Source organism: Balearica regulorum, chromosome 10 (genome assembly GCF_011004875.1).
Source record: "Balearica regulorum gibbericeps isolate bBalReg1 chromosome 10, bBalReg1.pri, whole genome shotgun sequence".
In the NCBI taxonomy this organism is placed as follows: Eukaryota; Metazoa; Chordata; class Aves; order Gruiformes; family Gruidae; genus Balearica; species Balearica regulorum.
In genome coordinates, this window is record NC_046193.1 from 22184552 (window position 1) to 22208242 (window position 23691).

Below are 23691 nucleotides of genomic sequence, written 5' to 3' on the forward strand. Positions count from 1 at the left end.
GATGCTGCTATGAAAAACTTCTTTAACCCAGCAAGAGACTTTTCTCTGTGCTGCAAGACATGGGACATGGTGACGTTTGTGAGTGCAGGACAGGAGATGCTCTGCTCCAGCGTTGCACCGGCGTAGATGCTGCTGCGACCACCTTGCAACGAGGAGGAGGAGGAACAACATCTGTGCCCAAGCCAGGGCTGAGAGAGGCCCCTTACCACCAGCAAAACAGCTTTTTGGAAGATCTCCAATTCAAGCAGATCTCTCCACAGACTGAGCTATCTACTGTCTGCAACTTCTCTTCCAAAAATGTGCTGAGCAGAAGTTAACAAGTGCATCTCGCAACCATCTTTCGAGTCGAAGATGGCCAATGAAGAAACAGCAGCCCTCACTTAGATCAGAACGCTGAAAACTGAGGAGTGAAACCCAAAGTCTAATTTAAGTAAGTGAAAAAATCCTCTTGACTTCAATGAGGCAAGACAGTCTATATACGGAGATGATGGCAAGCCCTCACTTTTTGTATTCCCTTACAGCCCGTGACACAATCTGTTCCCAAGAGACGCAAGGACATTTTGCTTTTCAATTAAAATAATGTACTTACATAACGTTACTGCTTTTCACTCTATTGTGCCTGGTCTTCGCTTCGGGAGCTTATCGCTGTGATCCAGATTTCTTTATCCACCTTTGTATCTTATTCCAAGGGAGTCTGACAGAGTTTCAATACAGAACTGGAGTGGTTCCTCAGAAATGCTTTTCCAGCCCCATTATGTACCTGAGGGGAGGGTATATGGTGGAGATTATTGTCATGTTGCCCTCCTCCATCTTCCTGAGGTATAAAATATAAAAATGCTTGAATACAGTTTTTAGCCTATTTTTGATGGAAATAAAAGCCTGAGCTCTCTACAGTGCCTAAAGACTCATCTCGAAATCATAAGACTGTTAATTCGTCTGTTGTTAAGGGGCATGGGAAAATAATACACAGTGAAACGTACTTCATCACACAAGCCTTCATTATGGATTGTGCTCTCATATTTATTAAAAATAATATTAACACTACTTCCTATTTATTTAATGCTTTTCCTCTTCAAAGCACTTTTTAGACATTAGCTAATTAATTTAATGACTTGTGATATTTCAAGTGTGCTTCTCCTAGGCACAGCTGAAGGAAGGGCTTCACTCAGAGCAAGGAAAAGAGCATTTACAGATGTTTCTTTGCACAACTGTGGTCCTTCGAAGGCAGGTCAATACCTCTAGCCCCGTTAGCCTCTTCAGAGGAGCAAGGGGGAAACCAGGGCCGTGCCTTTTTGGTCCTTACACGTCTCTCCTGTGCGGCAGAGTGAAGGCAATGCTTCGCTCAGAGTACGGCGCAACCACTTGCAGCCTTCGCCTCCTCGAGCCACGGCTGCCGCAAGATCTCCCGCTTTGCGAATACGCCTTGGCAGAGCTCCGAGGTTTAAAAGCCCAGCAAAGACATCCGAGAGCTGTTCTCCACCGAGGGCTACACCTCCTCAACGGCTCGGCTCTCCCCCTGATATCTGCAATGTAAGTTTTGCTATAGGTGCTAGCGGAGCGCGGTTCAAACCGCACGTACCCAGCCAGCTCCTGACACGGCTTCCTCGCACGCCAATGCTGTACTGCACGCAAGGTTCTCAATGAGCAATTAAACAGTTTGAGATTCACTTGTCCTTATAACCATAGTTGTGCTGGAGCCTCCTACGTACCAATATATTCACGTTCAAATTCCGCGGAGAGAACAGTTAATGGCACAAGGACCTACAGCCCTCCATCCCTGAGCGGCGGCGATTTAAATGGTCCCGGCCTCTCCAGGGAGTGATCGCATCGCTTCCCTGTGTTAATTACGGCACTGCTTTACGGTACCCGGCGGGATCTAAGGGCACGCAGCACGCTTTAACCGCCCCTCCACGCCACCGCTGGAGCAGCAGCCAGCTTGCGACCGGCCAGCGCCAGGCACACCAGTCAGCTCTCGCACACCACAGCTGGGAAACTGGCTGCGCTATTCCGGCTCACGTGCCGTACTGCACAGTCAGGCAGCAGTACATTAGATTAAAATTAGTGTTTCTAAACATGCATGCTCAGCACATGCAATATTGCACAGGGCGGATGATAATGCAATCCCTTGTAAAACTACCTTTACCTGTGTTATTAATAACAAGGTGACATTTATGAAACTAATAAACTGTTAACTCCATTAGGCTTTATTGCAATTTCTCAAATACGATCTCGGTAATGTATTCATTTGCTGAAACCATTTGAGTCATTTAAATGTCGTTAAACCATGAAGGAATTAGCTCTCCCCCTGCAGAGACAGGTGTACCGCGGTGAAGCCGTCTTAGCCTCAGTCGTGGCACGGAGTTCCCCCTCTCTTTCCCTAAAGCTGCGTGCTGTTACCCACGGCATGGGGACCTAGTCTGGAGACTCCAACCAGATTCTGGCAAACGAGCAGAGACGGAGCGAGGAAAGCCATGCCGACACAACCACGGAACGACCAGCGCAGCGGGGTGCCGCCTGCCAGGGAGGTGACACTTCTGAAGCACCGCGAGTCAGACAGGGAAGTTGTATTTTAAGGATATTTGGGACATGGATGGCGTATTCAAAACATTTCTTATAAAAAGATTCTGTGTTATAGGAAAACTTCCAGTGAAACAAAAAAAAAAATCTCCTGCTAAGAGTTACATCAGTCAGAACCCAAACCTATATAAAGTGGTTTTGGCTTTTTTTTCCTCAAAAAAAAACCCCAGTCACATTGCACCAGGTCTGTGGACAATTTAACATTGTATATGCAAAGGAAAGGCTTTTTTCAAACTTGCTAGAATGTTAGAAAAGGTGAAATTTAGCTTTAAACTACACCCCATGTAATAAAGCAAGAAGCGTGTGTGTTTTAGGACCTGGATTCAAATGTGCGATCGGTTGAAATATAAAGCTTTCCTCTAGGCTAGCCTTTTGAATAGAAATTAGAATTATCACGAACTTGAAATCTAACAGGGTTTACTCGTGTCCCTGGACTCCCTCGTGATTTACGGACCCCGGTGCACACCAGTCCCCGTGCAGACGGCGCTGTCTGCGTGGGGGGCCGAACTCTCCAGGGATGCCCAGTGACGTCACTGGGGCAACTCTGACTTAAGCCACCTCGGGACTGCACCTAGATCTGAACTATTCAACAGGTCGCTCCAACCAGGATCTCCTTATAAAATACCCTCCGAAAGGGTGGTATAGCACACTTCATTCTTGTGCTTCCATAATACATAACAACCACTAAACTCCCTCTTGGGCATCTCCCCTCTCCATCTCAGTCGGGCTCCGACTGCAAATCAATTGCCAGCAGAATAATTTCCAGGTATCCCTCACATAGAAGAGATCTGCTGAAAGAGTATTTTGGCAATTCGATTGAAATTTCAGTGTGCTAATATTTTTCCCCATTGTAGAAGTGACAGGAGTATTAGCACAGGATGTAAGGGAGCCTTGATGCTTCCATTCCTCCGACTTGAACAAAAAGAAAGATTTCAGCTGGCTTCTGTCAAGGAGAATTTGATTCCTAAACAGTTTTACTCCCCTGCAAATCTCTTCTCTGAATGGGAAGTAAAATAAAATGAGGCACTTCTAGCATGCGACCATTTAAGATTGTCTACTTTCCTTATTGTTCCTGGCACTGAAGGTGCCAGAAACAGCAACAACACAAGGGAAAATCCTTCGTTCCCAACAGCATCCTGCAACCCTTAACTGCCCAGAGCATCCCCTCTCTCCCCAGCTCCTCTGAGAGAAGGTGAGGGGAAAAACCCCAAGGCATTTTCGTTCAAAATGTCTGTTTCTAGGTAACTTCCAGTCTCCAGGTTTTGAAGAGGAACATTTTTATTTCTTCAAAATGTCTTGCTATTGCAATTTATTTGTTTGTTTGTTTGTTTTTTAATTCTTCTTTTTGTATCCTTGCAAGGATGGAAGGAAGTAAAAGACCTGAAGAAAAATTTTAGTGGGAGAGGGGAAGTATTTTGGACAGAAAAGTCCCTCAAAGCCATTTTTTTAATTAGCAAAGAAAAAGTGACAAGGTCTATATAGTTGCAGTTGGACTAGATAATCGTCGTAGCTCCCTTCCAACTGAACTATTCTATTCTATTTTAAGTGTGATCAGCCCAAGCCATGTCCACTGCTGGTATCAGCGGATTTCCCTGGAGGTCCATGCAGCACAGGGGATGAAATCTCAGCAGCTGTCAGAGCACAAAAGCCATTGGGAATTCCTGTTATTAAAACCGGGATTACATTAGAAAAATTATGGGGCTGCCATGACAAATTATTTTCTCTACCGCACACGCAGGACTTGGTGCAATCAGATGCGCAGGCAGAAGAGCTGACCGGGCTCAGGAGAGCAGATAACATCACAACAAACACACTTCCTCTGCTGCAGCTGTCCAGCACATCACCTAACGTTGCCCTCAGCCTGTCTTCAAAAACTCCCGGCAGGGCTGTGCTGGCCACCGGTGCTTGCCCACGTCAGCCCCTCTCTCCAGCCCGCCTTGCTCACACACTACCGACCAGGCACATAAAACACGTCTCAGAATGTTCCTATTTTGGTGCCTCTTAGGCTTCTCTTCCCATTGCCCACCCAAAATTTCTTTTAGAGTCAGTTAACACAAAAGCCCTGTTTTGCTCCCCTTTATCAATGATCTTGATGATCTTTCCAAGGGCAGCATCTGTTTTGTAGTGGAGCTCCCCAGGAATAATTTTTACATTTTTACACATCTTCTCCCAGTCTTTTATCTGTTGTTTTGCTTTTGCTCAAACTTCACTTGCTGAGCAGCAGGAGGAAGGAGCAGTAGCACCTTTATGGTCAGAGTTCAACCATTCCTTTCACAGTCAGAAAGGACAAAGAAACGACAAAGTCCTTGCTCATCAGAAGTCACCAGTGATGGTTTGCATCAACAACGTGAAGTAAAGTGACAAGTGCAATGAGAGTTTCAGGCACAGGGAACATCATCATTCTTTTGACAGCTCCCCAAATTTACATTTCCTTTATTTTTGTAATTGTTAGCTTGCCAAAGACTTCAGAAGACCTCGCTTTCTGCAGAACACCTGTCTGGGAATTACTTTGAAGTCACTAAAGACATAAAAATACGACTGTACGGGTGAGGACTGCTCTTACAATTCTGAACATAATTTCCTAATACCTGTGTCACTTTAATATAAAATCATTCATATAGATTGAAATCCATCTGACAATATTTACCCAAGCTATTCTCTTTTCTATCACGTCCTTTACAGACGAAGTTCCCACACGATCACCTCTATCAGTTACCTCCAGGCTGACTGCCATGTCAGGTTTGAAGGCTTCATTAAGACACTGCACAAGATCTCAGAACGTTTATGTTCATTTCCAGGGTCTCTGTGATCTTGGTACAACTAGCGTACAGATGAGCCTGGCCCAGAGAAGCCTCTTCCTTCTATTTCCCCTTGGAGTCTGGGAACAGACAGAAGGAACTCAGCATTGCATAAAGCACCTCTAAAAAACTGCTGGAGGATGAACGTCTTAATCTCTCTTTTTCCTCCCTGAAAGGTCCTCCTCGCCTACCTGCAGCTCTCTGGGTGCCGTCCACCTCCAGGTTTGTTTTCACAACACAACGCGAGTTATATATGCAGCGGTGAGATACCAAGAGCCGTCTCCCCTCCCAGCACAAACATTTCCATTTCACCCAGAGAAGGTTCAAGATAATCATTTGCTCCCATTCCAGGGGCAGACACGTCTCCTCTTGGCCTCTCACCATACCACTTCTCCAGATTTCTCTACTTGGTACCTTCTTCCACTAAACCAGTCATGTCCCTTCACTGGTGGCTCCATGGGAGCTCCACCTCCACCTTCAGCAATTTCAAATCCAACCTCAGCCTCCTGAAGACATGTCAAGCTTTAGTTTGACCTTTATACCAGCCTGAGAGCTTCACTGGACTGAGGTTTCTTTCACCTTGTAGAGCAGCAGTTCTGCAAACATAAGGAACCAGAAAGACTTCAACCAATTTCCCCTGGTATTCAGTGCTTCCCCATGTAGCTCTTTACATATCTGAGTTTGGTAAAAAACAGTAGAAAAATGTGCACTAATAAATCGTGGAATTCATCCAACATATCATTCCTTCTTTCTCACACACGGTAACAATTACGTTACAAAAACACAATGACAATAAGTTACCTGCAAAAATATTTGCAGAAAAGGTACAAATGTTCTCACCTACATCTGTATAATTAACAATAACATAATTTAATAAGGCACTACCACTTTGCAAAGTGCATCTACAGACCATTTGCTAATAATGCAGTTTTGCAGGAGTAGTTCTTCCCAAAACCTGACCTGGTGCCTTGAAATGAAAATAACGAACTATGACTCTTAATAGCAGCACTCTCATCATCACTGGTTTATTGTATCATTTCTATGGACACTCCCAATACCTGCATGCTTTTCATTCTGCATATCTTAATTAGTCTAATCAGGCTTGATTATAGGATACTGGAAGATTCACAAAATAATGACAAAATAATCAGTATATGATCAAAAGCCTAAAACGCAAGCCATAGCCTAGAGCTACGGTGGAAGGCAACTACAAAACCCACCAGACATTTAGCCATCCTGCAATTAAGACCTGGCTCTGAAGTCAGTAACTGGGAGTAAGATCACACTGAACATGAAAGAGATTATTTTGGAAGAGAAGTTGAGGCTGCTGTGCCGCCTTGGCCCTGGTTAATATTAAACATGAAAGCTGCAATGCAGATTAGAAGGTTAATTTGAAGAAGTCTGTTTTAGGGCCTGCTGGGATATAAATCTGTTACTTTTACCTCTTTGGGTTTGTTCCTGGGCATTAGTTGTTGTTTCTTCTTTTCCACTCCAGGAACTCGATCCATCAGACTAAGACTCAAGTTATTTTTTTAAACCTGTATCAATACATTTTTGTTTCATGATTTTAACAGTGTATTCCTGGACCGTGGTTATGTTTTTGGCACCACCACAACACCAATAATATAGAAATCATCATTTTTTGGCCTCTATGAACTGCCATAATGAACTACTACTACTACTATGAAATTAAGAACATATCACACTAGCAAAAGCCATTCTACTGATCATGGACGCTTTAATGTCTATTGCTACCATTTTCCACTAAAATTAAGCGAAGCCAGACCTCAGCAATACAGGGCAAACACCAACCATGTGAGAAATTAGATCATGAAGCAAATGGGTAACTAATGAGATTCCGTGTCCTCAGACAAGCCCACTGCTGGCATGACGACGGAGTGATCATCAGCTGGAGTACCTCTCCTTGTTCCCTACGTTTCGATGAGGTTTTATTCTGCTCATGCACGTGGCTCCTTGGTATAACCTCAGAGACGCAGGAATCCACCTATTTAGCAGATGTGCATGACACACGGAATCGCTACGTGTCAGTGTCCTTCAGCAAGGAAGATTGATAGAGCCGTCAACTGAACAGGCAACCAGCCTGCAGCTGGAGATGGAACACAGCTCGGGAGCTGGGGATCAGCAGCAGAGCCGCTGCGGACCCCCGCACCCCAAGCAGCCTACGAAGGGGTTAACGCAGCTTCACGGCCGTGTCTCGTACCCCCAGGTGAGGTTCTGACCATCTCCATCAGCGCTACCCACCTGTAGCTTCAGCCGGTCAGCAGGAACACTTGTTGGCCACGACCTCCCCGGAGGGATCGGGAGGTGAGCGTCTGGAGGAGCATCTGGGCTGCGGCTACCAGCATGGCCGCCTCTCCAAAAATCCCGAGAGCCACGCGGTCCCTGGGAAGTGTCAAAGCAGAATCTGCCCGTTTCTGTGAAGAAAGGGTACAGCATCCCCCCCAAGGGGGGCAGAAGGCCCTTCTCCCACAAACTGCTGAGCTAACTCATTGCTAACTGCTCCCTGCTCATTACCACTGAAGAGGGCTGAAAACTATGGAAACATAAACCAAACTGCATCATTAAAGTGAGCAATTGTGGAAGCCAGGCTACACGGATCCTATTTTATAAGCAGATATTTGAAAGTGCGTCCAAAAAGAGTTTCTCCCCACTGCAAGAAGTGGGTGGGAAGGTTACTTAATGGGTTACCACGGATAATCCCTCATCCCCCAAATCTATCTTCAGTTCTTGGTCACCAAAATGACAGGCTCACCCAAATTCCATGGGCAGACCTTGGCAATTACTTTGCTCTGATAACAAAGCAAAGAAACTTGAAAAAAACCCTCCAAAATCCCTCCCAGGCAGACAAAAAGAGAAATTACCTCCAGAGGAAATGGTGAGCCAACATGTAGCTCCTGGGCATCCTCCCGACAGGACAGAAACCTCCCGAGGGATCACTAGTGGGTGTGCAAGAAGGCAGAACCTGCACCTGGTTGAACATCTGGGGCCATTCCTGTGCACCTATGCTTTTGAGAAGATGCAAGCTGGAAAGGAGGTTGTGGAGGCGAGGAAGGCTCCACATGACAATCCCACTCCAGAGTTTCCCTTCAGGTCTTTTCTCACTACTTGAAGAAAACGAGACAGTATTTTCCTCTGTAATTCAGCGAGGTATATTCAGCTCCACTTCAGAACCATGTGCCACCCCACCCCCCCCCAATGTTGATACTGATCTGAAAATATTTAAATTGAAAAATGATATAATTATGCTCCTTTCTTGTCTTCTATGTTTGTATTCATAGGCTTTTAGAGAAAAATTTTAGATACATCAAATTATCTGGCAATGTACTAATTATTTCAATGGAAGTGAAGATTTTCACATGATGATATGATCCCAATTGGCAAAGTAAACATAATTACCAATATCACTAGAAAACAAAATCAGCAACACTTCAAAGCTCTGTGGACTTTACTTAGCAAATATTTTTACAGTTGATCATTCATCACAAAAGGCTACTTATTATTCTTCTACGGAATACTGCATCAATTTAACAAGCAATCTCAATGACCTTCTGTCTCTCTCCAATATCTCCAGTAGTGGGAAAACCTCAGAGTGAATGAAAAGACCCCGGATTTTATAGTTAGATTATTTTGACTTGATTGTGACCTGCTTTGAAATCCTGCAGCTGTGTTTTCTTTTCTTAGTTTTTCAAGCAAGTTCTGGGTCTCAGAAACCTTGGGTGTGGATGTTAAAAAGCTCAGAAAAAAAGTGAAAGGATTTCACTGATTTCACTTTCTTCTGAAAATCCTCCTTTTCAGTGAACTGAAGGGATATCACTGGGATCTTTTGTGAGCCTGTAAAGGTTTGCTTTTTCTTTTTATTTTTTTTTTAAAAAAGGAACGCCAAAATATTTAGACCCATGCTTAAACTAAGATTTATTACTCCACCTTCTCTATAGGGGTTGTTATGTGTTTCAGAATTATATTTACTTCTGGCTTTGAAGCACTGTGGGATTTCCTTTCCCTTTCACAAGCACCTCCTGGGGTTACAGTATCTTTGTTTCTCATCCATGAAATAGCAGTGCTACCTCTCACAAATGTCACGGTGATGAGTAGCTATTGCTCAAATTGAGGGAAAATGCCTCTGCACCGGCAACAGAACTGCGCTATCAAATCAGCCAAGAGGCCCATCAGGGCCGAGGGGTGCCGAGCATCACCCCCCACCCCAGGATGGGAGGCAGGAAAGCTGGAGCATCCTCTCTGCCTTCCCACGGCTCAGCAGGAGCTGCTGCCACTGACACCCAGTATATTAAATTTATTAAAGTTAGAACCCCTGACAAAACATTTCCTTCAACATTAAAATAACTGACAGGGATGGGAAAAAAAAAAAAAAAAAAAGAGAGAGAAAAAAGTCAAAGACAGGCAGTACCTGCCGGATGACAACCCGAACGCTGACAGCCTCGGTGGGGAGCAGAGGCACTTCCCGCGCACGAGGACCTGACCTTCCTGCTGAAGCTCTGTCACCACAAAGCCACGCTGACGTCTCCTAAGGACACGGAGCTGCCAAAAAAAGAATTTGCTCTTTTGCTACTAATATCCTATTCTTTTGACAAAATATGCAATCACAATTTTTTCCCCTTTGGCTACCAAAAGTGTTCGATGGCCGTCGGAGTCAGCGGGACATCCACACACCACATTTCATCACGCCTGGTGTCTGAAGCATGGCCGTTCGCTGCGCTTCCGAAGGACCGGAGTCAACAGGGGAATGAGTGTCTCGCTCTCCAGTATCACTTATCTACCTTACTCCTTAAGGCAAAATCCAATTAGAAATTTAAATAACAATTAAATGAAAACCTTTCCAATGTTGATTGATGCACTCCACAGTTGTCGCCTTTCCTTTGTGTGCCTGTCTGTTAAGCTTTCTCTGCCATGGCTTCTTCTCACCAGTATACCTCGGGTTTAGTATTAGGTGATGAAGCATAAAACACTATTTAAATACTATAATTTCAAGAGCAAGCAAAGAACGCTGCATTTGTCTTCACTAACCTTGAATATGCCTGTCCCATCTAATGAAAAAAGTGATTGAAGGGACTTATTTTAGCTTACTGTCCCAAGGCCCCCATAAAAGCTGAATGGTAATTTAATTAGTTTCCTTTCTGGTGATTAACTAGGAATTTCTGATCATTTAATCTGAGTGCACTTTGATTCATTAAGTATCTGTTTCCATTTTTTATATGAGGTTATTAAATAATCCTGCCCAGGTAACCGCCATCATCGGTATGCAGGACCACCGAGTATTTTGGATGAATCAGATAGGAAATATGCACGATGTGCACTGGATCTTCAAACCTATTCGGGAGACTCACCTGACTAGATGATAAATTAGCAGTTAATTTATTCTGACAGACCTCGCAAACCGTGAGTCAGATCCTTGCGATGAGGAAAATCAGTGCCGATCTGTGACTGCAGTTTTTACCTACTGCAAAGCGGGTCCCTCCGTGGTGCCGCGTTACGCACTCACCGCCCGGCCCCCGGGGTGCAGGGGGTGACCGGCGTTTGCACCGAACCAGCGGCGAGGACCAACGCAAAACCCGAGCGATTAAAGCTCCGGGGATTCTTCCACCCGAGAACAGCGGGAGCTCTCTGGCTTCGGTGCCGTTCCTCCTGACCATGGCAAGTCACTCAGTCTCCTGATGTATCATTTCCCCCTTCGGTAACAGGGAGGCAGTAACTGCTAGCCTAGCTCATAAAGGATGATTAAATAAATCTATTAAAGTGCTATGAAGACTTAGAGCGCGATATACTTAACTTTTTATTTAGATTTAAAGCATATTATAAAGACCGTACATGGTCTCCAGGCACCCATACAAAAAAGGAAACTTACAATCCATTAAAATGTTGCTTAGCAGCATAATGTAATAAGAAATGTTAAATTATCAGCCAGCTAATACTGCAGCAAAATGTATTTCATCAACTCCACCCAAAACTTTCCCTTTGCAGCTCGAACAAACAGCAGGAATGAAAAGCATGTTGGAAGGCAGACACGAAGGTCGGCTTCTCCTTTATCATGTAATTGAAAATAAAGAGAAAATGTAAGTATCTGTATCAGACAAAAGGTAGCAGGCCAGATTTCTAAGCAGAAATACACTGCGATTTATTTATATCCATTACACCAAAACAGTAAGATAGGATTTGCTTCCTTGTATGAAAAGAAAACCCCCAAAAATCCAGTGGCTGAATGGCGCCTCAATTCTCTTTTCATTTGTTTTGATTCCCAGATAAGAGGGATGTAAGAACGCCCGATCATCCTGAATGGATTCCAGGGACAAACTCTAAATATAGCAATACCCACCCCCAGCACGGCGCACGCCACCTCTCGAAACCCAAACAGCAGCGCTCCAGGGAAGAACAAACCAGATTAACGTCTATCCTCCCGCTTCTTCCAACGCTCTCACACAACAGACAAGTGCCTGGACCAGCCTTCCACCGCGCCCTGACGGCCAACAGCTTTAAGCTCGTCGTAGAAGCTATTTGTCTGCACCTAAAGCCCGCGGCGAGCCCCGTGCGCTGGAAGGCTGCGTGCCTCGGCTGCGCTCAGGACGTACAACGGCTCTGCACGAGGAGTGGGCTCTTCACCGCGACCTTGAGGACAGTTTCACGCGCTTGCCTGGACTGCGATTTGCGTGTTTTCTAAGTCTGTGCCTTGTAAGAAATGTTGCATCGGTCACCAGGAGAAGCATACTGCATTTTCTCAATGGTACTTTACATTAATGGTGACAACACAGTCCAGTTTTAAGAATAAAGAAAGATTTTTAAGGCCTGTAGAAACAGGGTAGAAACATGAAAATCCCAATTAGCGTGGAACCACCTAATAAATGCTGCCTTGTTAAGACTTTTGGGACTTAAAATTGGACCTAAACCTGATTTCACTATGACTTTGACATACAGAGCTGTAAAACGGTCCCCGAGGCATGCCCCAACGCCAACTGCCAATCCTAGGCAGCCAAAAACCAGGCATGAGGCTGCTTCCCTCCCAGCCCTCGCAAATTCTAAGATTGTTTTAATCACCACAAGACGTTTTTATTCTTTTTTAATTAGTTATATTGTCCTTATCTGTCTTTCAGATTCTGAGCCACCTTTTTTTCCCCCCTCAACAACTGCAAGGAACAGAAACTTGATTTTATCTTTTGAGTGGAAGCTGAAACACCTGTATGACATCACATTTTACAGGACTACGACAACATCTTTCAACTCTGACAGGTTCAGAATAATGCTGGGCTTTGGGACCCGGCTGACTTCACTTACTGCCAGCCCAGCCCCGCATCCCAGCAGGAGCCGGCTGCCTCCACGGGGCTGGTGCAGGATCGCACGGGCTGCATTTGTCACCCTTACCAATAATTAATCCATTTCTCTGCCTGAAATCATACCAAAGGCAACGGAGTAACTCCAGGAGAAAGGTGACAGCCTTACACCAACAGACCATGAAGTGTTTGCATTTTATTGAAGGTTTCCTAAATCAAGGTTTCCCTCTCCCGTGCTGGAAATGCAAGACAAATTCTGCACGAGCCACGAAAGGAAAACTGACAACAAATAAGGAATGTGTCCTACTTCTACAGCCTGATGTACGGCCCAACCTGCCAGCATCATTTGCCTGAAAACCAATTCATTCTCTAACACTGTTACTTGCCATGATGAAGAGCCAGAATTTTGTTATTTCAAAGGAAGTCTGGCTTTTTAATTATATCAAATGCTTTTCAGAGGATAACGTAAAAGGTGTTATAATTCTAATTGTGCATCAAGAAAAAGCGTCATGATAGTAAAGATGTATCGGCTGATATTCGGTAGAACAATACAAAGATGGGAGCGTGAAGGAAAGCCTGCAATTATTCAATGTAAGCTGAGACAGTTAATCATTTTGTTGGACTGGGGAAAGATTGCTGTTTTGAATTTTAAAGCAAGTTACTGTCTACTCTTTTCGTGATGTGTCATTTTGTAGGAAGGGAGCCACAATTTATTATCACCGTCTCTGCAAATGAAATTAAAAACAAGCACAAATCCAACCATATTCCCATTGCAAGTGTTAGCAGGTCATCAGCCAGATCTTCAAGGAAAGGCCCCGGGGATGAACCACCCGTACCGACTGCATTGACAGCTTACAGTGTGAGCCCGTGATGACTAAGCAAGGGGATAATATTCACAGGTTTATGAAGTAGATCATTTCATCCACCGAATTAAGTGCAGAACCAGCTGTTCTCGCTGACTGCCTCAAAAACCCAAAATAAACCCAAACCCCTCGAGAGGCAGCAGTCTCAGCCTCTGCGAAGAGGCAATTTGCCTTTGCGGTCTTTGGGGAACAAGACACTAGAAGGAGAACGAGAAGCTAGAAACCGCACAGTATTAGATCTCGGCAGGCCTGGTCCCGAGGCTGTGCTGCGCTCGCAGAGGAATCCAGAGGTGGGTTCTGACACCGGCTGGAGGGAGACAGAACCAGGCTGCAATGGTTAAATGCATTTTCTACAGACATACGCTCGCACAAAGTGGCTTAGGACTGACGCCTGCCGTAGGAAATGATATGGAAGTAAAATTATTACCACTGGGAGAGAAAAACTGTTGAGAAAATTGATTTAGAGTGGAAAGGGAATGACTCACAAAATATGGCAGATGACTGCCTCTCACACCGTGGCCAACGCGGTCAATCCTGCCGCTGGAGCAGACCCAGCCAGCCCTTCCCGTGCCAAAGGAACACTGAGCAGCGCAGTCACAGCAACGCCGAGGTCCGTGCAGCTGACGACTCCCTGCCCATCGAGGAACAGTTCAGGGAAGAGTCAATACCACAACGCAAACTCAGTCTTTACAAGAACGAGCCTTTTGTCGGAAGCAGCGCTCCTCTGGCTTAGCATTGCTGGTGTCCCTGCAGCCCCTGCGTGGGACGGTGCAGGAGTGCTGGGACGGGACTGCGGAGAGCAGCTGAGAGGAGCACAAGGCTTATCGCAGCGGTCGGGGCCGTTTGGCCACTCAGCTCTGCGGACACTGTAAGAGACACTCAAACTCAATTCCAACGTTCTACCAACCTCCCAAAGAGAGTCACCCGTTACTGCTTCTCCCGGGCACCTACACCACAACTGCATCGTTGCTTAGCACAAAGCTACCCAATTGGGAAAACTGGTTCTTCCGTGCTAAGGCACCATTTCCTTTGCATTTATACACACACAGAGCAAATAGCATTACATACAGTATGCCCACAAACTGCACAGATTTATGCTGACTACCCACAGAGAAGGATTTACGTTTGTATTAATAGCAGCGTCTCTCGTGAAACTCCTGCTGAAGCACATGGCTGGGCTCGGGCCAGGGGAGGGAGCCTCTAGGAAGAGTGCTGCTATAAATAATGTTTCAGAATACCCCAATATGAAGTTAGATGAGGATACAACAGGAGAAGATGAAGATGAGAAAGAAATTACAGCAGGGACACATTGTTCCACAAGCCATAAATCCCTTTTGGGTCATAGACCACTTGCTGTTACTGTATGTGCATTACTGGAATACATGTGAGAAAATGCAAGAAAAAGATTAAAATGTTCAATCATTTGCAAATGTTCCCCCAATGAATATGAGTATGTATTGGAAGAACAGCTCTAATACAAAACACTCCACCGTGGTCTAATCTTGCTGGGAACACAAAGTGAATTATGTGGATGAATGCATCCGGGGTTTATCCGGCTGAGGAAGCGCATTCCCATAGCCAGCCCGCATTCCCGTCCCAGCCTCCGTCAGCTCCAGCCTGGCCCGGCGATACCTGCGGCATCGGAGGTGCCCGGGTGCCGCGCGCGGCACTCGGCATGGTCCAACAGGGCTTGGAGGTACAGCCTACCTCAACAGCCAGAGAACGGCTAAACTGACGTAGGCTGTCACCAACCACCACCCGATGACACCACAGGACGTGCAGGACTCCGCACAGCCACAGGACAGCAGAGATGTCACACGTGTCTGGTGACCTGCGGTCACCTGGCAAGATCTGGGTATGGTGGGACGGTGATGGAGGGGCAGTTCTGCCATCAGATCTTTTTTACCAAAAAAATACATAATCTGTCAGAGAGCACATTTTGTTTGCGTGGTGGCATCCTGTACGACATTTATCCTCTTGATAAATATGTCCTCCACTAGCTTTAGTGAACAGAAAACTAATTTCAAAGCTGGTTATGCAAAACTGTGTCACCAACCAGTGACTGCCCGGGCAAATTCCAGCAAGGAAATGCTCAGTCTCGTACCTAAGCATCCCAACTCGCTCCCACGTCTCCAAATGTTACAGAAACAACCCACGGGAGAAACAGGGGGAGGCTCAAGCCCCAGAGAATTAGGGCATGAGACCGTCTTTCTGCTTCTCCTTTAAAACCCTTTGTTGTGATTTTTCAGAAGAGGTTTTTTATCTAAGGATCAAAGTAATACCAGACAAAATACAGCCTATCATATGTAAACATTACTTGCTTGATTTTATTATCGATAAGAAGTTTGCATTAAAACCTTAGAAGAGCCTTGCTTGGCTGATGCAGAATGAAATGGCTAACGTGGCTTTAACCAAAACCCTCGCGTTTGATGGGGGAAGCATCATGAAAATGGATGATGAAATGCCGAGGCTTCGTGGGAAGCTGACTGGTGGGTTCGGCGAGTGCTTACATATTAGGATTGTTTCTCTCATGGATACCACATCGTTGACATACTAAAATCTGTATTTGTGTGTATTTCCATGATCTGATGCTGGTTTTTCACCTCATCTGTGCTCAGGCAAAGCAAATCCATACTACATTGTTACAGAACATTATAGATTGATTTATTTTTCAACTCTTTTTTTTTTTTCCTATTGTATTGCTTAAAAAAAATTAGAAATTACCTGGCATCCCGAAGGACTTGCAAAATCCCACCTGCTGCAGCCTGTAAGACCCCTAGACAGAAAGAGTAACCCATACCCACTGGGGAACATCTGTATCACGGCCCCTCCGCCGCCTGCTCCGAAGGGCCCCTCCGCTCAGCCGTGCATCGCTCGGCGGGGTCAGACGCCATTTCTAAGATCTGAATTCTTCAGCTGCAAAATCTGGCCCTGCCGTGTCCACGTTACCAAACAGGAATTGCAGTTTGCAAGCCCCGGCGCAAGGAAACATGCGGTTCACATCCTGCTAAGCGGAGTTTGTGTGTTTTATCCCTGCGTGACCAGCCGCTCTCACCTGCACGGTCCTTCCCAAGTGACCTTATCTGCAAAGTGCACATCGTTTGCGTTTCCACCCTCCGGGAAGCTACAGCAGGATTAACGTTGGCAGAAATTACATCTGTCAGCAGCAGTTCCTTCATTTTTTCATCCAGGCTGGGCTGCAGGACTTCTGGGACAAGGCTGCGTCTCCACCAAGGCTCAGCCGCCGCCACACGCTGCTGAAGAGCATAACCTGATCTAAACAGCGTTTGATAGTGCTCCATAAAAAGTCCCCATTAGCTGTCTAATGAAAAAATGTGAGTACAGCTAAACTCTGACATTACCAAAAGCTACATTAATATAAAGAGAAAAAAATATCATCAGCATTAGATGAAAAGTTGCTTCACAAAATTCTGTACTGAAAACCTTCTGCAGTGCCATGAGTGAAAAATTTCCACCTATATTAACTCATTTCATGTCCACTGATTTTTGTTTTACCAGTTGGAAAGTAACCATCCTGCACTTCTCCTTACCACCTTTCAAATAATCTCCGATTGCTGGACACATCCTAAGAAAGGTATTCGCTTTGTTTGTACTTTTATGAAGCATTGTTACTTTCCCCTGAAAATTTATTGCTCTGTACCTGAGGATCCAATGCCAAAAGCCTGCTTTTATTTTTACTGTGACAGAGCTGAAACGGCAGTGGTGATAAAGCCAACAGCAAGGCACTCGCCCTTTCTCACCTTCCATAGAGAAACACTTCATAGCAGCTCTATAAAAGCTTTCCTTACCGAAAAGTGTACTGATCAGATGATTATATTTACTCATTTCCTGGGATGAGGCATGGGAAGTCTGTAGAGGCCGGTCCCTCAAATGATGGAGAAATCACAGCCGCAAGCTGCCCGCAACGCTCTGCGCGGTGACCGATGGCACTGCCTGCGCTGGGCAGAGCCGTCCCAGTGCCAGGACTGAGAAACTGGTGAAAACCCAGTAACCGTGCCTGCTGCCTGAACAGCCGTGGGAACCGTGTATTTGGAAGCACCAAACAGGGAAATCATAGAAAAACTGTGTGCCACAAGAGATTAGTACTTAACTTCCTGACCTTGGTCGTACAGCTTATGTCAGGTGTTTAAACCCTCTGCCACTTGATGGTGACTTCAAAGCCTGATGCTCTAAGAAGAGATAGTTTAAGCAATTACATATTACACTGTTAACACTTACCGGTTAAACCAGGTAACCCCGAAAAATGGCTGTATTTCTTGTAGAGAAGGCAGGAACATCTTCTACCAATGAACACTTTTGCTAGTCAAGCTCTTCAGAACGTGACATTAAAAACATTCATCCACTTCATTTTCAACCATGACTGCACACCTACAAGTTTTTCTTGCAACCATGAGGACCAGGGACAAAATGTCTGCGTGACATCCAAATCTCCCCTGACCACAAGAAGACAGGCAGTGAAAGGTCGCTGCAGATGTGCCCAGGGTGTTGCATCCCAGGGCTAACAGGATTTTGATCATCTCTTCCCTTACAAGAACTGTTGACGTAACGCTACGGCATCTAGAAAATTAACCAAGATGCACAAACCCTCTTTCAATTAAATCCCACCACACTGAGGAGGTCACTTCTCTCCATGCGGTTTTCCTTTTTGTCTCGAGAGAGAGGAACAGGAGTGGCAAACCAAAGAACTAAATGAAAAACTCTTAAAACGTACATAGCATGTGTCCTGGTGACTGCCAGCACGCACCAACGCTTGCTTTTCAGACCAACCCTTGACAGAAACGGCCAGCACCGACTCTGTTGTTACACCAAAGTCACCCAAAAGCATCCTTCTTCCAGGCTCTTGGAAAACTTATGGTACTTTCAGATTACTCTTATGGTACTTTCAGATTTTTACCATTTCTATATTAAGGGATGCAGTGAATTTAAATTATTTAAACCACATCTGCTTAATCATAGATGCCTTTTTAAAGATTCGTTAGCTTGAAATATCATTTCAGCTTTTCTGCTGTTTTCTTCCCCACTCTCCCACACACAGTATGCCAGCAAGAATAACATCTTCCCACACTTCGGAGGGACACAGCGCAGGACCTGCTACACACTCATCTTCAAATACAGAGATAAAGTCTAGCAAAAGGCTTGTGAGACAGCTTTGCGTTGGTTTTGTTTGCTGCGCAGCAAGTAAACATGATTCACATGCCGGAGAGCCCAGAAAACGGGCTGATCACCGAGACCGGGTTGTAGTGACATCCACAGCCTTGAGATTTTATAACATCATCCCCAAATTTGGGAACGCTACTTTAAGAAATGTGATGGATACGCAGGCAACGACCTTCTTCAGTTCTTTTACAGAATGGCTTGATTTCTACCTATGAAATCGCTTTCTCCTTAAACCAACTGCTGTGTATGTAAAAAGAAGAGAATACAGAATTGCACCTTCCCTCCAAAGGAGTGCCACCACAGATTAAAAAACCCACAGAGATATCGCAGAGCTTTAGAGAGAAGCAGCAGCTGAAACTCAGCTCTTTCCATGGCACCCACCGCCTGTACTGCGTACCAACCCACTGTGTACCTTTGTCATTATTTTCCCCACAATTCCCATCATATTATTATTATTTATATTATTATTATTATTATTACTACTACTACTGCTGTTACTTACAACCACTAAAATCCACATTTCTCAAGATAATTCCCCTTCCCAGCTGACAGACAGACAAAAAGATTTTCCTCTCCATAAGAGAGTACCAAGAAAGCTTTTCAACGCGACTCATCCGGAACGTGCTGCCTCTCAGAAGCGCTCACCAGCCTCAGTTCGGGCAGGGTTGGGATTTTTTCAAGGACATTTCCCATGTTAGTGGCTTCTTGCTCTGCAAGCCGGGCAGCCAAACGCTTGCCCCGCAAAGATCCCGGCCACAGCTAAGTCGGAGGATGCAAAACTAAATGTGGCTGAGAGTCGGTACGATGATGGCTGTAATGGTAACCTGAAAGGAATACAGAGATTGCAAAATGTAATAAAGGGATAAAGCAGCACTATTTCCCTAACAATCTGAGGAAACAAAGGAAAACTAAAGTATATGAATTAATGAATTTTGAAGCTGATGGTTTTTTTCTTTTTTTGACATCCACTGGAATTGGTGGTAAACTCCTTGCAAAATTATTACTTAAAACCCTCTTTTCAGCCAAAGGCCAGGTTTTTACAGCCTCTTACTGGGTATTACTTGTGTGTCACACACGGCAGTAAAATAAAGCTGCACTCTACAGATTCGGTGGTTACTTGATTCTTCCCTTTTTTCCTAAAATGTCTTAGTGGCGTTTTCCCAAAATCTTTTTCTATCTAATAATATCATCTTAGATTTGCCTTCTGCTTTCCAAAGAAATGAAATACAGACCTACACCTCGCTGGGTACCAGCAGAAAATGCTGCTTCTCTACGAGCCAGTTTTTTGCTTTTCTTCAGCACTTCAGCATCTATTCGAGCTCCCGAGGGACGCCGGGTTTCTCATACCACCCGATCGTCCTAATCAAACCTGCGCTCAGAATAAACCCAGGAACATCCCTGTGTGGAACCAAACTGAATTATCTATTGGGTGGGGAAAAAAAAAAAATGCACTGAATGATGAAAGTGCCTTTTCTAGCAGACAAATGCTGATGCCGGTAGGGATCCAGCGAAGATCCCGGTGGGCGCACGGCTGGGGGAGCCCCGACACGCACCCCGCGTACATCAAACCCGGGTTCCCCGAGGCAGCGCCAACAGACCATGGAGGTCTTTAATTTCCAGTGTATTTGATGAGTAGGTATTTCAGGCCGCTGGAGCTTTTTCCTCAGTCTTACTCCTTCATATTAACACTCCCAGGGATACAGTTATGCTACTAAAATGTCATTTCTAACAAGCTGGTATTATATGGGAATCCTAAATGACCTTGGCCTGCCTGTCTGATCCCAACCAGCTAAAAAGCTCTTCTGGCACAATTTTCAGGTTATTCATCTTTTATCCAGGTGTATGCAAGCAGCACTGAGTCACGCACCATGAACAGATGGAAAGTATCTTATATTTATGACCTGCCATCTTTTTGTATTTTTTTTTTTTTTTTAGAAATTAATTTTTCATTAAATCACTTTGAAAATCTTTGAATTAACTTAACTTAATTCAAGGAGGAAAGACCACCCGAAATGGGCAGTTTCTAAGAAAACTACGCCAGGGCTGACTATCTGTGCCCAACCACTTAGCAAACTGATGCTCCGGATAATAGACAAACCATCCAAGGCAGATGTGGCATTACCTTTTTTTGTCAAATTAGTTTTCCTTGTCTCTGCTTCCTTCAACGGGGAGCATCACCCCACTGCCTCATCTTACGTGATGAATTGCTACAGATAGTTTATAACCACGAGTATTAACTAAAACCAGATACTGGCTGTCACAGGGAAGGTATGTCAGCAAAAAGGGGAATATCCCAGGGATTGTGCCAGGAAATTGGTCCTTCCTCCCCTTGGCCGGAGGAAGCCACGGAGCCTGGGGAAACTCCTGACCCCAGGAGAGGGGTTTTTCAGCCGTAACCCAGCTGAGATGCGGCAGGGTTCCCGTGCCCCAAGAGATTTTGCAAATTACAGATGAAAATGTAATACTTCAGAGCACAAAAAACAAGTCTGTAGTGGGTGCTTTGTCACAAGATTTATAGGTTTTGAGTGTTTTGGGTGTTTAAGTGCACATAAAGGGCACTTGACGTGAACTTCAATTGCCTCGGAATAGCGGGGAGCACAGCACAAGCCCCAGTTGTTCGCGACAGACTGCTGGGAGAGATCCTCTTGTATAGTTATATTAAAACCACAAACCGACAATTAAAAAGAACCAACAGAAACAGGTATTTCTGAAACAACTCCAAGTTAGTTCAAAGGAGATGGGTTTTGCCGAGTCCCAAGCCCAGCGCTCGCGGGAACACAGAGCGATGCCGTCGTTAGGGCTCACCTGGATGCAGCAGCAACACCGCGGCAGCGGTACCGGCCCCTGCTCGCAGCACGAGACCCCCAGGGACTAAACCGTACACGTTCCTGCTACCGCACACGCTAAACTGTGCTTTTCCACACCTTTACAAGAAAAAAACAAACCACAAAAGACACTGCTAAAAGTACATTTTTTTTATACAGCAAAGTCAGGTAACCTCATAAATTATGAGACACTAAAAATAAAATCACTTCTTCCGCTCAGTCTCAGCAAAGATGTTTTAACTGCGCGACCACGTGTGACTTCTTTGCTATTTCTCACTCGGTGGGTAAGATGAAAGGGTAAAATTAAGGCTGTTCAGGCAACCTGAATTCTGACATTTAGAGAGGCAGTGAACTTCTCAGATCAGGAAACACTTACTATGTAATCTGAGTGGATAATATATGCATAAATTATGCATGAGGATAGGCGTACAGCTATTTGACAGTACACTTGATATATTGTATACATATAAAGGCCAAATTTGGCCTTTGACAAAACAGATCAGGCCTTGTAGCTCCACTGACATGGGCAGAAAGGGGCCAGAGGAAACAATTTAGTCCCAAATATTTTCCCTGTTGGCTTCACACACTCACTGGAGCCCTGCTATTTATATGCGTGAATGATTTATTTCTCTATTACCAGTTACCTCCTTTGATTAAATATATTAGTGCCTTTTAAGTTATTTCAAGGCTACAATCATTTTAAAATTAAATGATCCTTCGAGTACCCTTCGGGAACTGTACGCTAAACTGACATTTCCATAATGCAAAAAAATTGCAGTTGTGCTCGTTTTATTTAATTAAACAGTACTCTATCACACGTAAACCAAAGGGGAGAATATTAACCATATTTTTTACTTCTAGAAAACTCGGAAAATAGCATACTGGAGACTCTTTATTGTTATGGCCAAATTTTGTCGGTATTCTGTTGACAGCTTAAACTGTTGCACTACGCCAGCTGTACTTTCACTTGGCTTTGGTAAAAGTCCCCAAAAGAACATTTCCGTGTTTTACCTTGCTAATGACCGATTATGTCCAAGTAGGAAACTTTTTAAAAACTGTTCTCCCTTTAAGCTTTGCAAAAGATCTGAATTTAAATGGCACATTTAAGGCGCTCAGTTTTCTGGCCCTTTGGAGCCAGGTGACAACAGCAGCCCTGCTTTTGAAGAGCCCACAAAATACTTCTGGCCCAAAAGAAAGGAATGAAGTTACAAAAAGAGGAAGATAAAAGCAATTTCAAGTCCCAAACCTACAGAATCCCCTCGGTCTTGGCCTATTCTTTAGAACTAAGCCTCGTTTTGCAAATCAAAGGACCAGCTGCTAAACTTGCCTAAAAAAAAAAAAAAAAAAAAAAAAAAAAAAAGAGGTAGGTGGTGAATGCAAGGCGAAGAACATCCCAGGGCCTGCTATCGATCAGTCCCTCCTGTCCCCTCGCTCAGACCAAGAGTCTCCCCGTCCCTGGACCGGCCCGGAGCTCCGACACCCACAGATGGGCTCCCACCGGCAGATCAGCGACCGGAGACCAAACCCCGCTGCTGCCGGACCTTGCCCTCTTCCCCATCACGGAGGCGGCTCAGCCTTCCCAGAGGATGCTCTGCCCGCCGGGGCGGAGGAAGGATGCGCCGGGTTGCAACCCTGCGGAGCTACCGCCGAGGGCTGCTCCTGGCCCCTGCCCACGCGTTCAGGGCTGCACACGTCGTGCTGCAGCAAAAAGAGCCAAACGCAGCCGGTGTTTAGAGGCAGCAGCGCGTAGCCTCTCGTGTGAAATTAGATGTTACTGGGAAAGGGACAAACTGGGGGCGGGGGGATTTTTTTCTTTTTGGGTAAAACTTTTAAAAATCCAAAATTTCACATGGAAGCCTTAAAAGTAGATTAAAAATAATCCTCGAAACATTTTTAGCTTTCACTAGTGCTTAACAACATATTTTCCTGTGTGAAATGACACTTCAAATTGAATTTGTAGTTCTATCTTTATGCTTTATTTCCCTTTGTGATCTAAGTGATCGCTGCCTTGTAAAATTTATCCTGGGCAATTAACATATCAAGCAGAGAATCACACGACTTGTTTCCCCAAAAAGAGGTTCTGGCAGCTCTGGGTTGCAGCGGGAGCTCCTGCCACACGCTGAGCCCGTAGGTCTCAGCCCTCTAAAAGTTA

General features: G+C 45.0%; 2 long non-coding RNA genes across 6 annotated transcripts in view; both read right to left on the reverse strand.

The window, feature by feature from the left end:
- Positions 1-457: 457 nt before the first annotated feature.
- The window catches only part of LOC142603190 (uncharacterized), a 246655-nt gene continuing 223421 nt past the window's right edge, over positions 458-23691 (reverse strand). For 2 of the 4 annotated variants that reach the window (XR_012837069.1, XR_012837074.1), the window contains 3 exons: positions 9802-9932; positions 8258-8500; positions 458-814 (listed from right to left, as the gene is read on the reverse strand). This is a non-coding gene — a long non-coding RNA (uncharacterized LOC142603190). Of the gene's footprint in view, positions 815-8257; positions 8501-9801; positions 9933-19259; positions 19539-23691 lie in introns of those variants that run through there. The other 2 variants (XR_012837070.1, XR_012837071.1) reach the window with 2 other exon arrangements.
- On the reverse strand, positions 11219-16773 carry LOC142603229 (uncharacterized). Of its 2 annotated transcripts, XR_012837108.1 has the most exons (4): positions 16592-16773; positions 14775-14909; positions 14022-14402; positions 11219-13927 (listed from the first exon to the last, which is right to left on the reverse strand). It is a non-coding gene; the product is annotated as an uncharacterized LOC142603229 (long non-coding RNA). The 2 variants fall into 2 exon arrangements; XR_012837109.1 differs by lacking the exon at positions 14775-14909.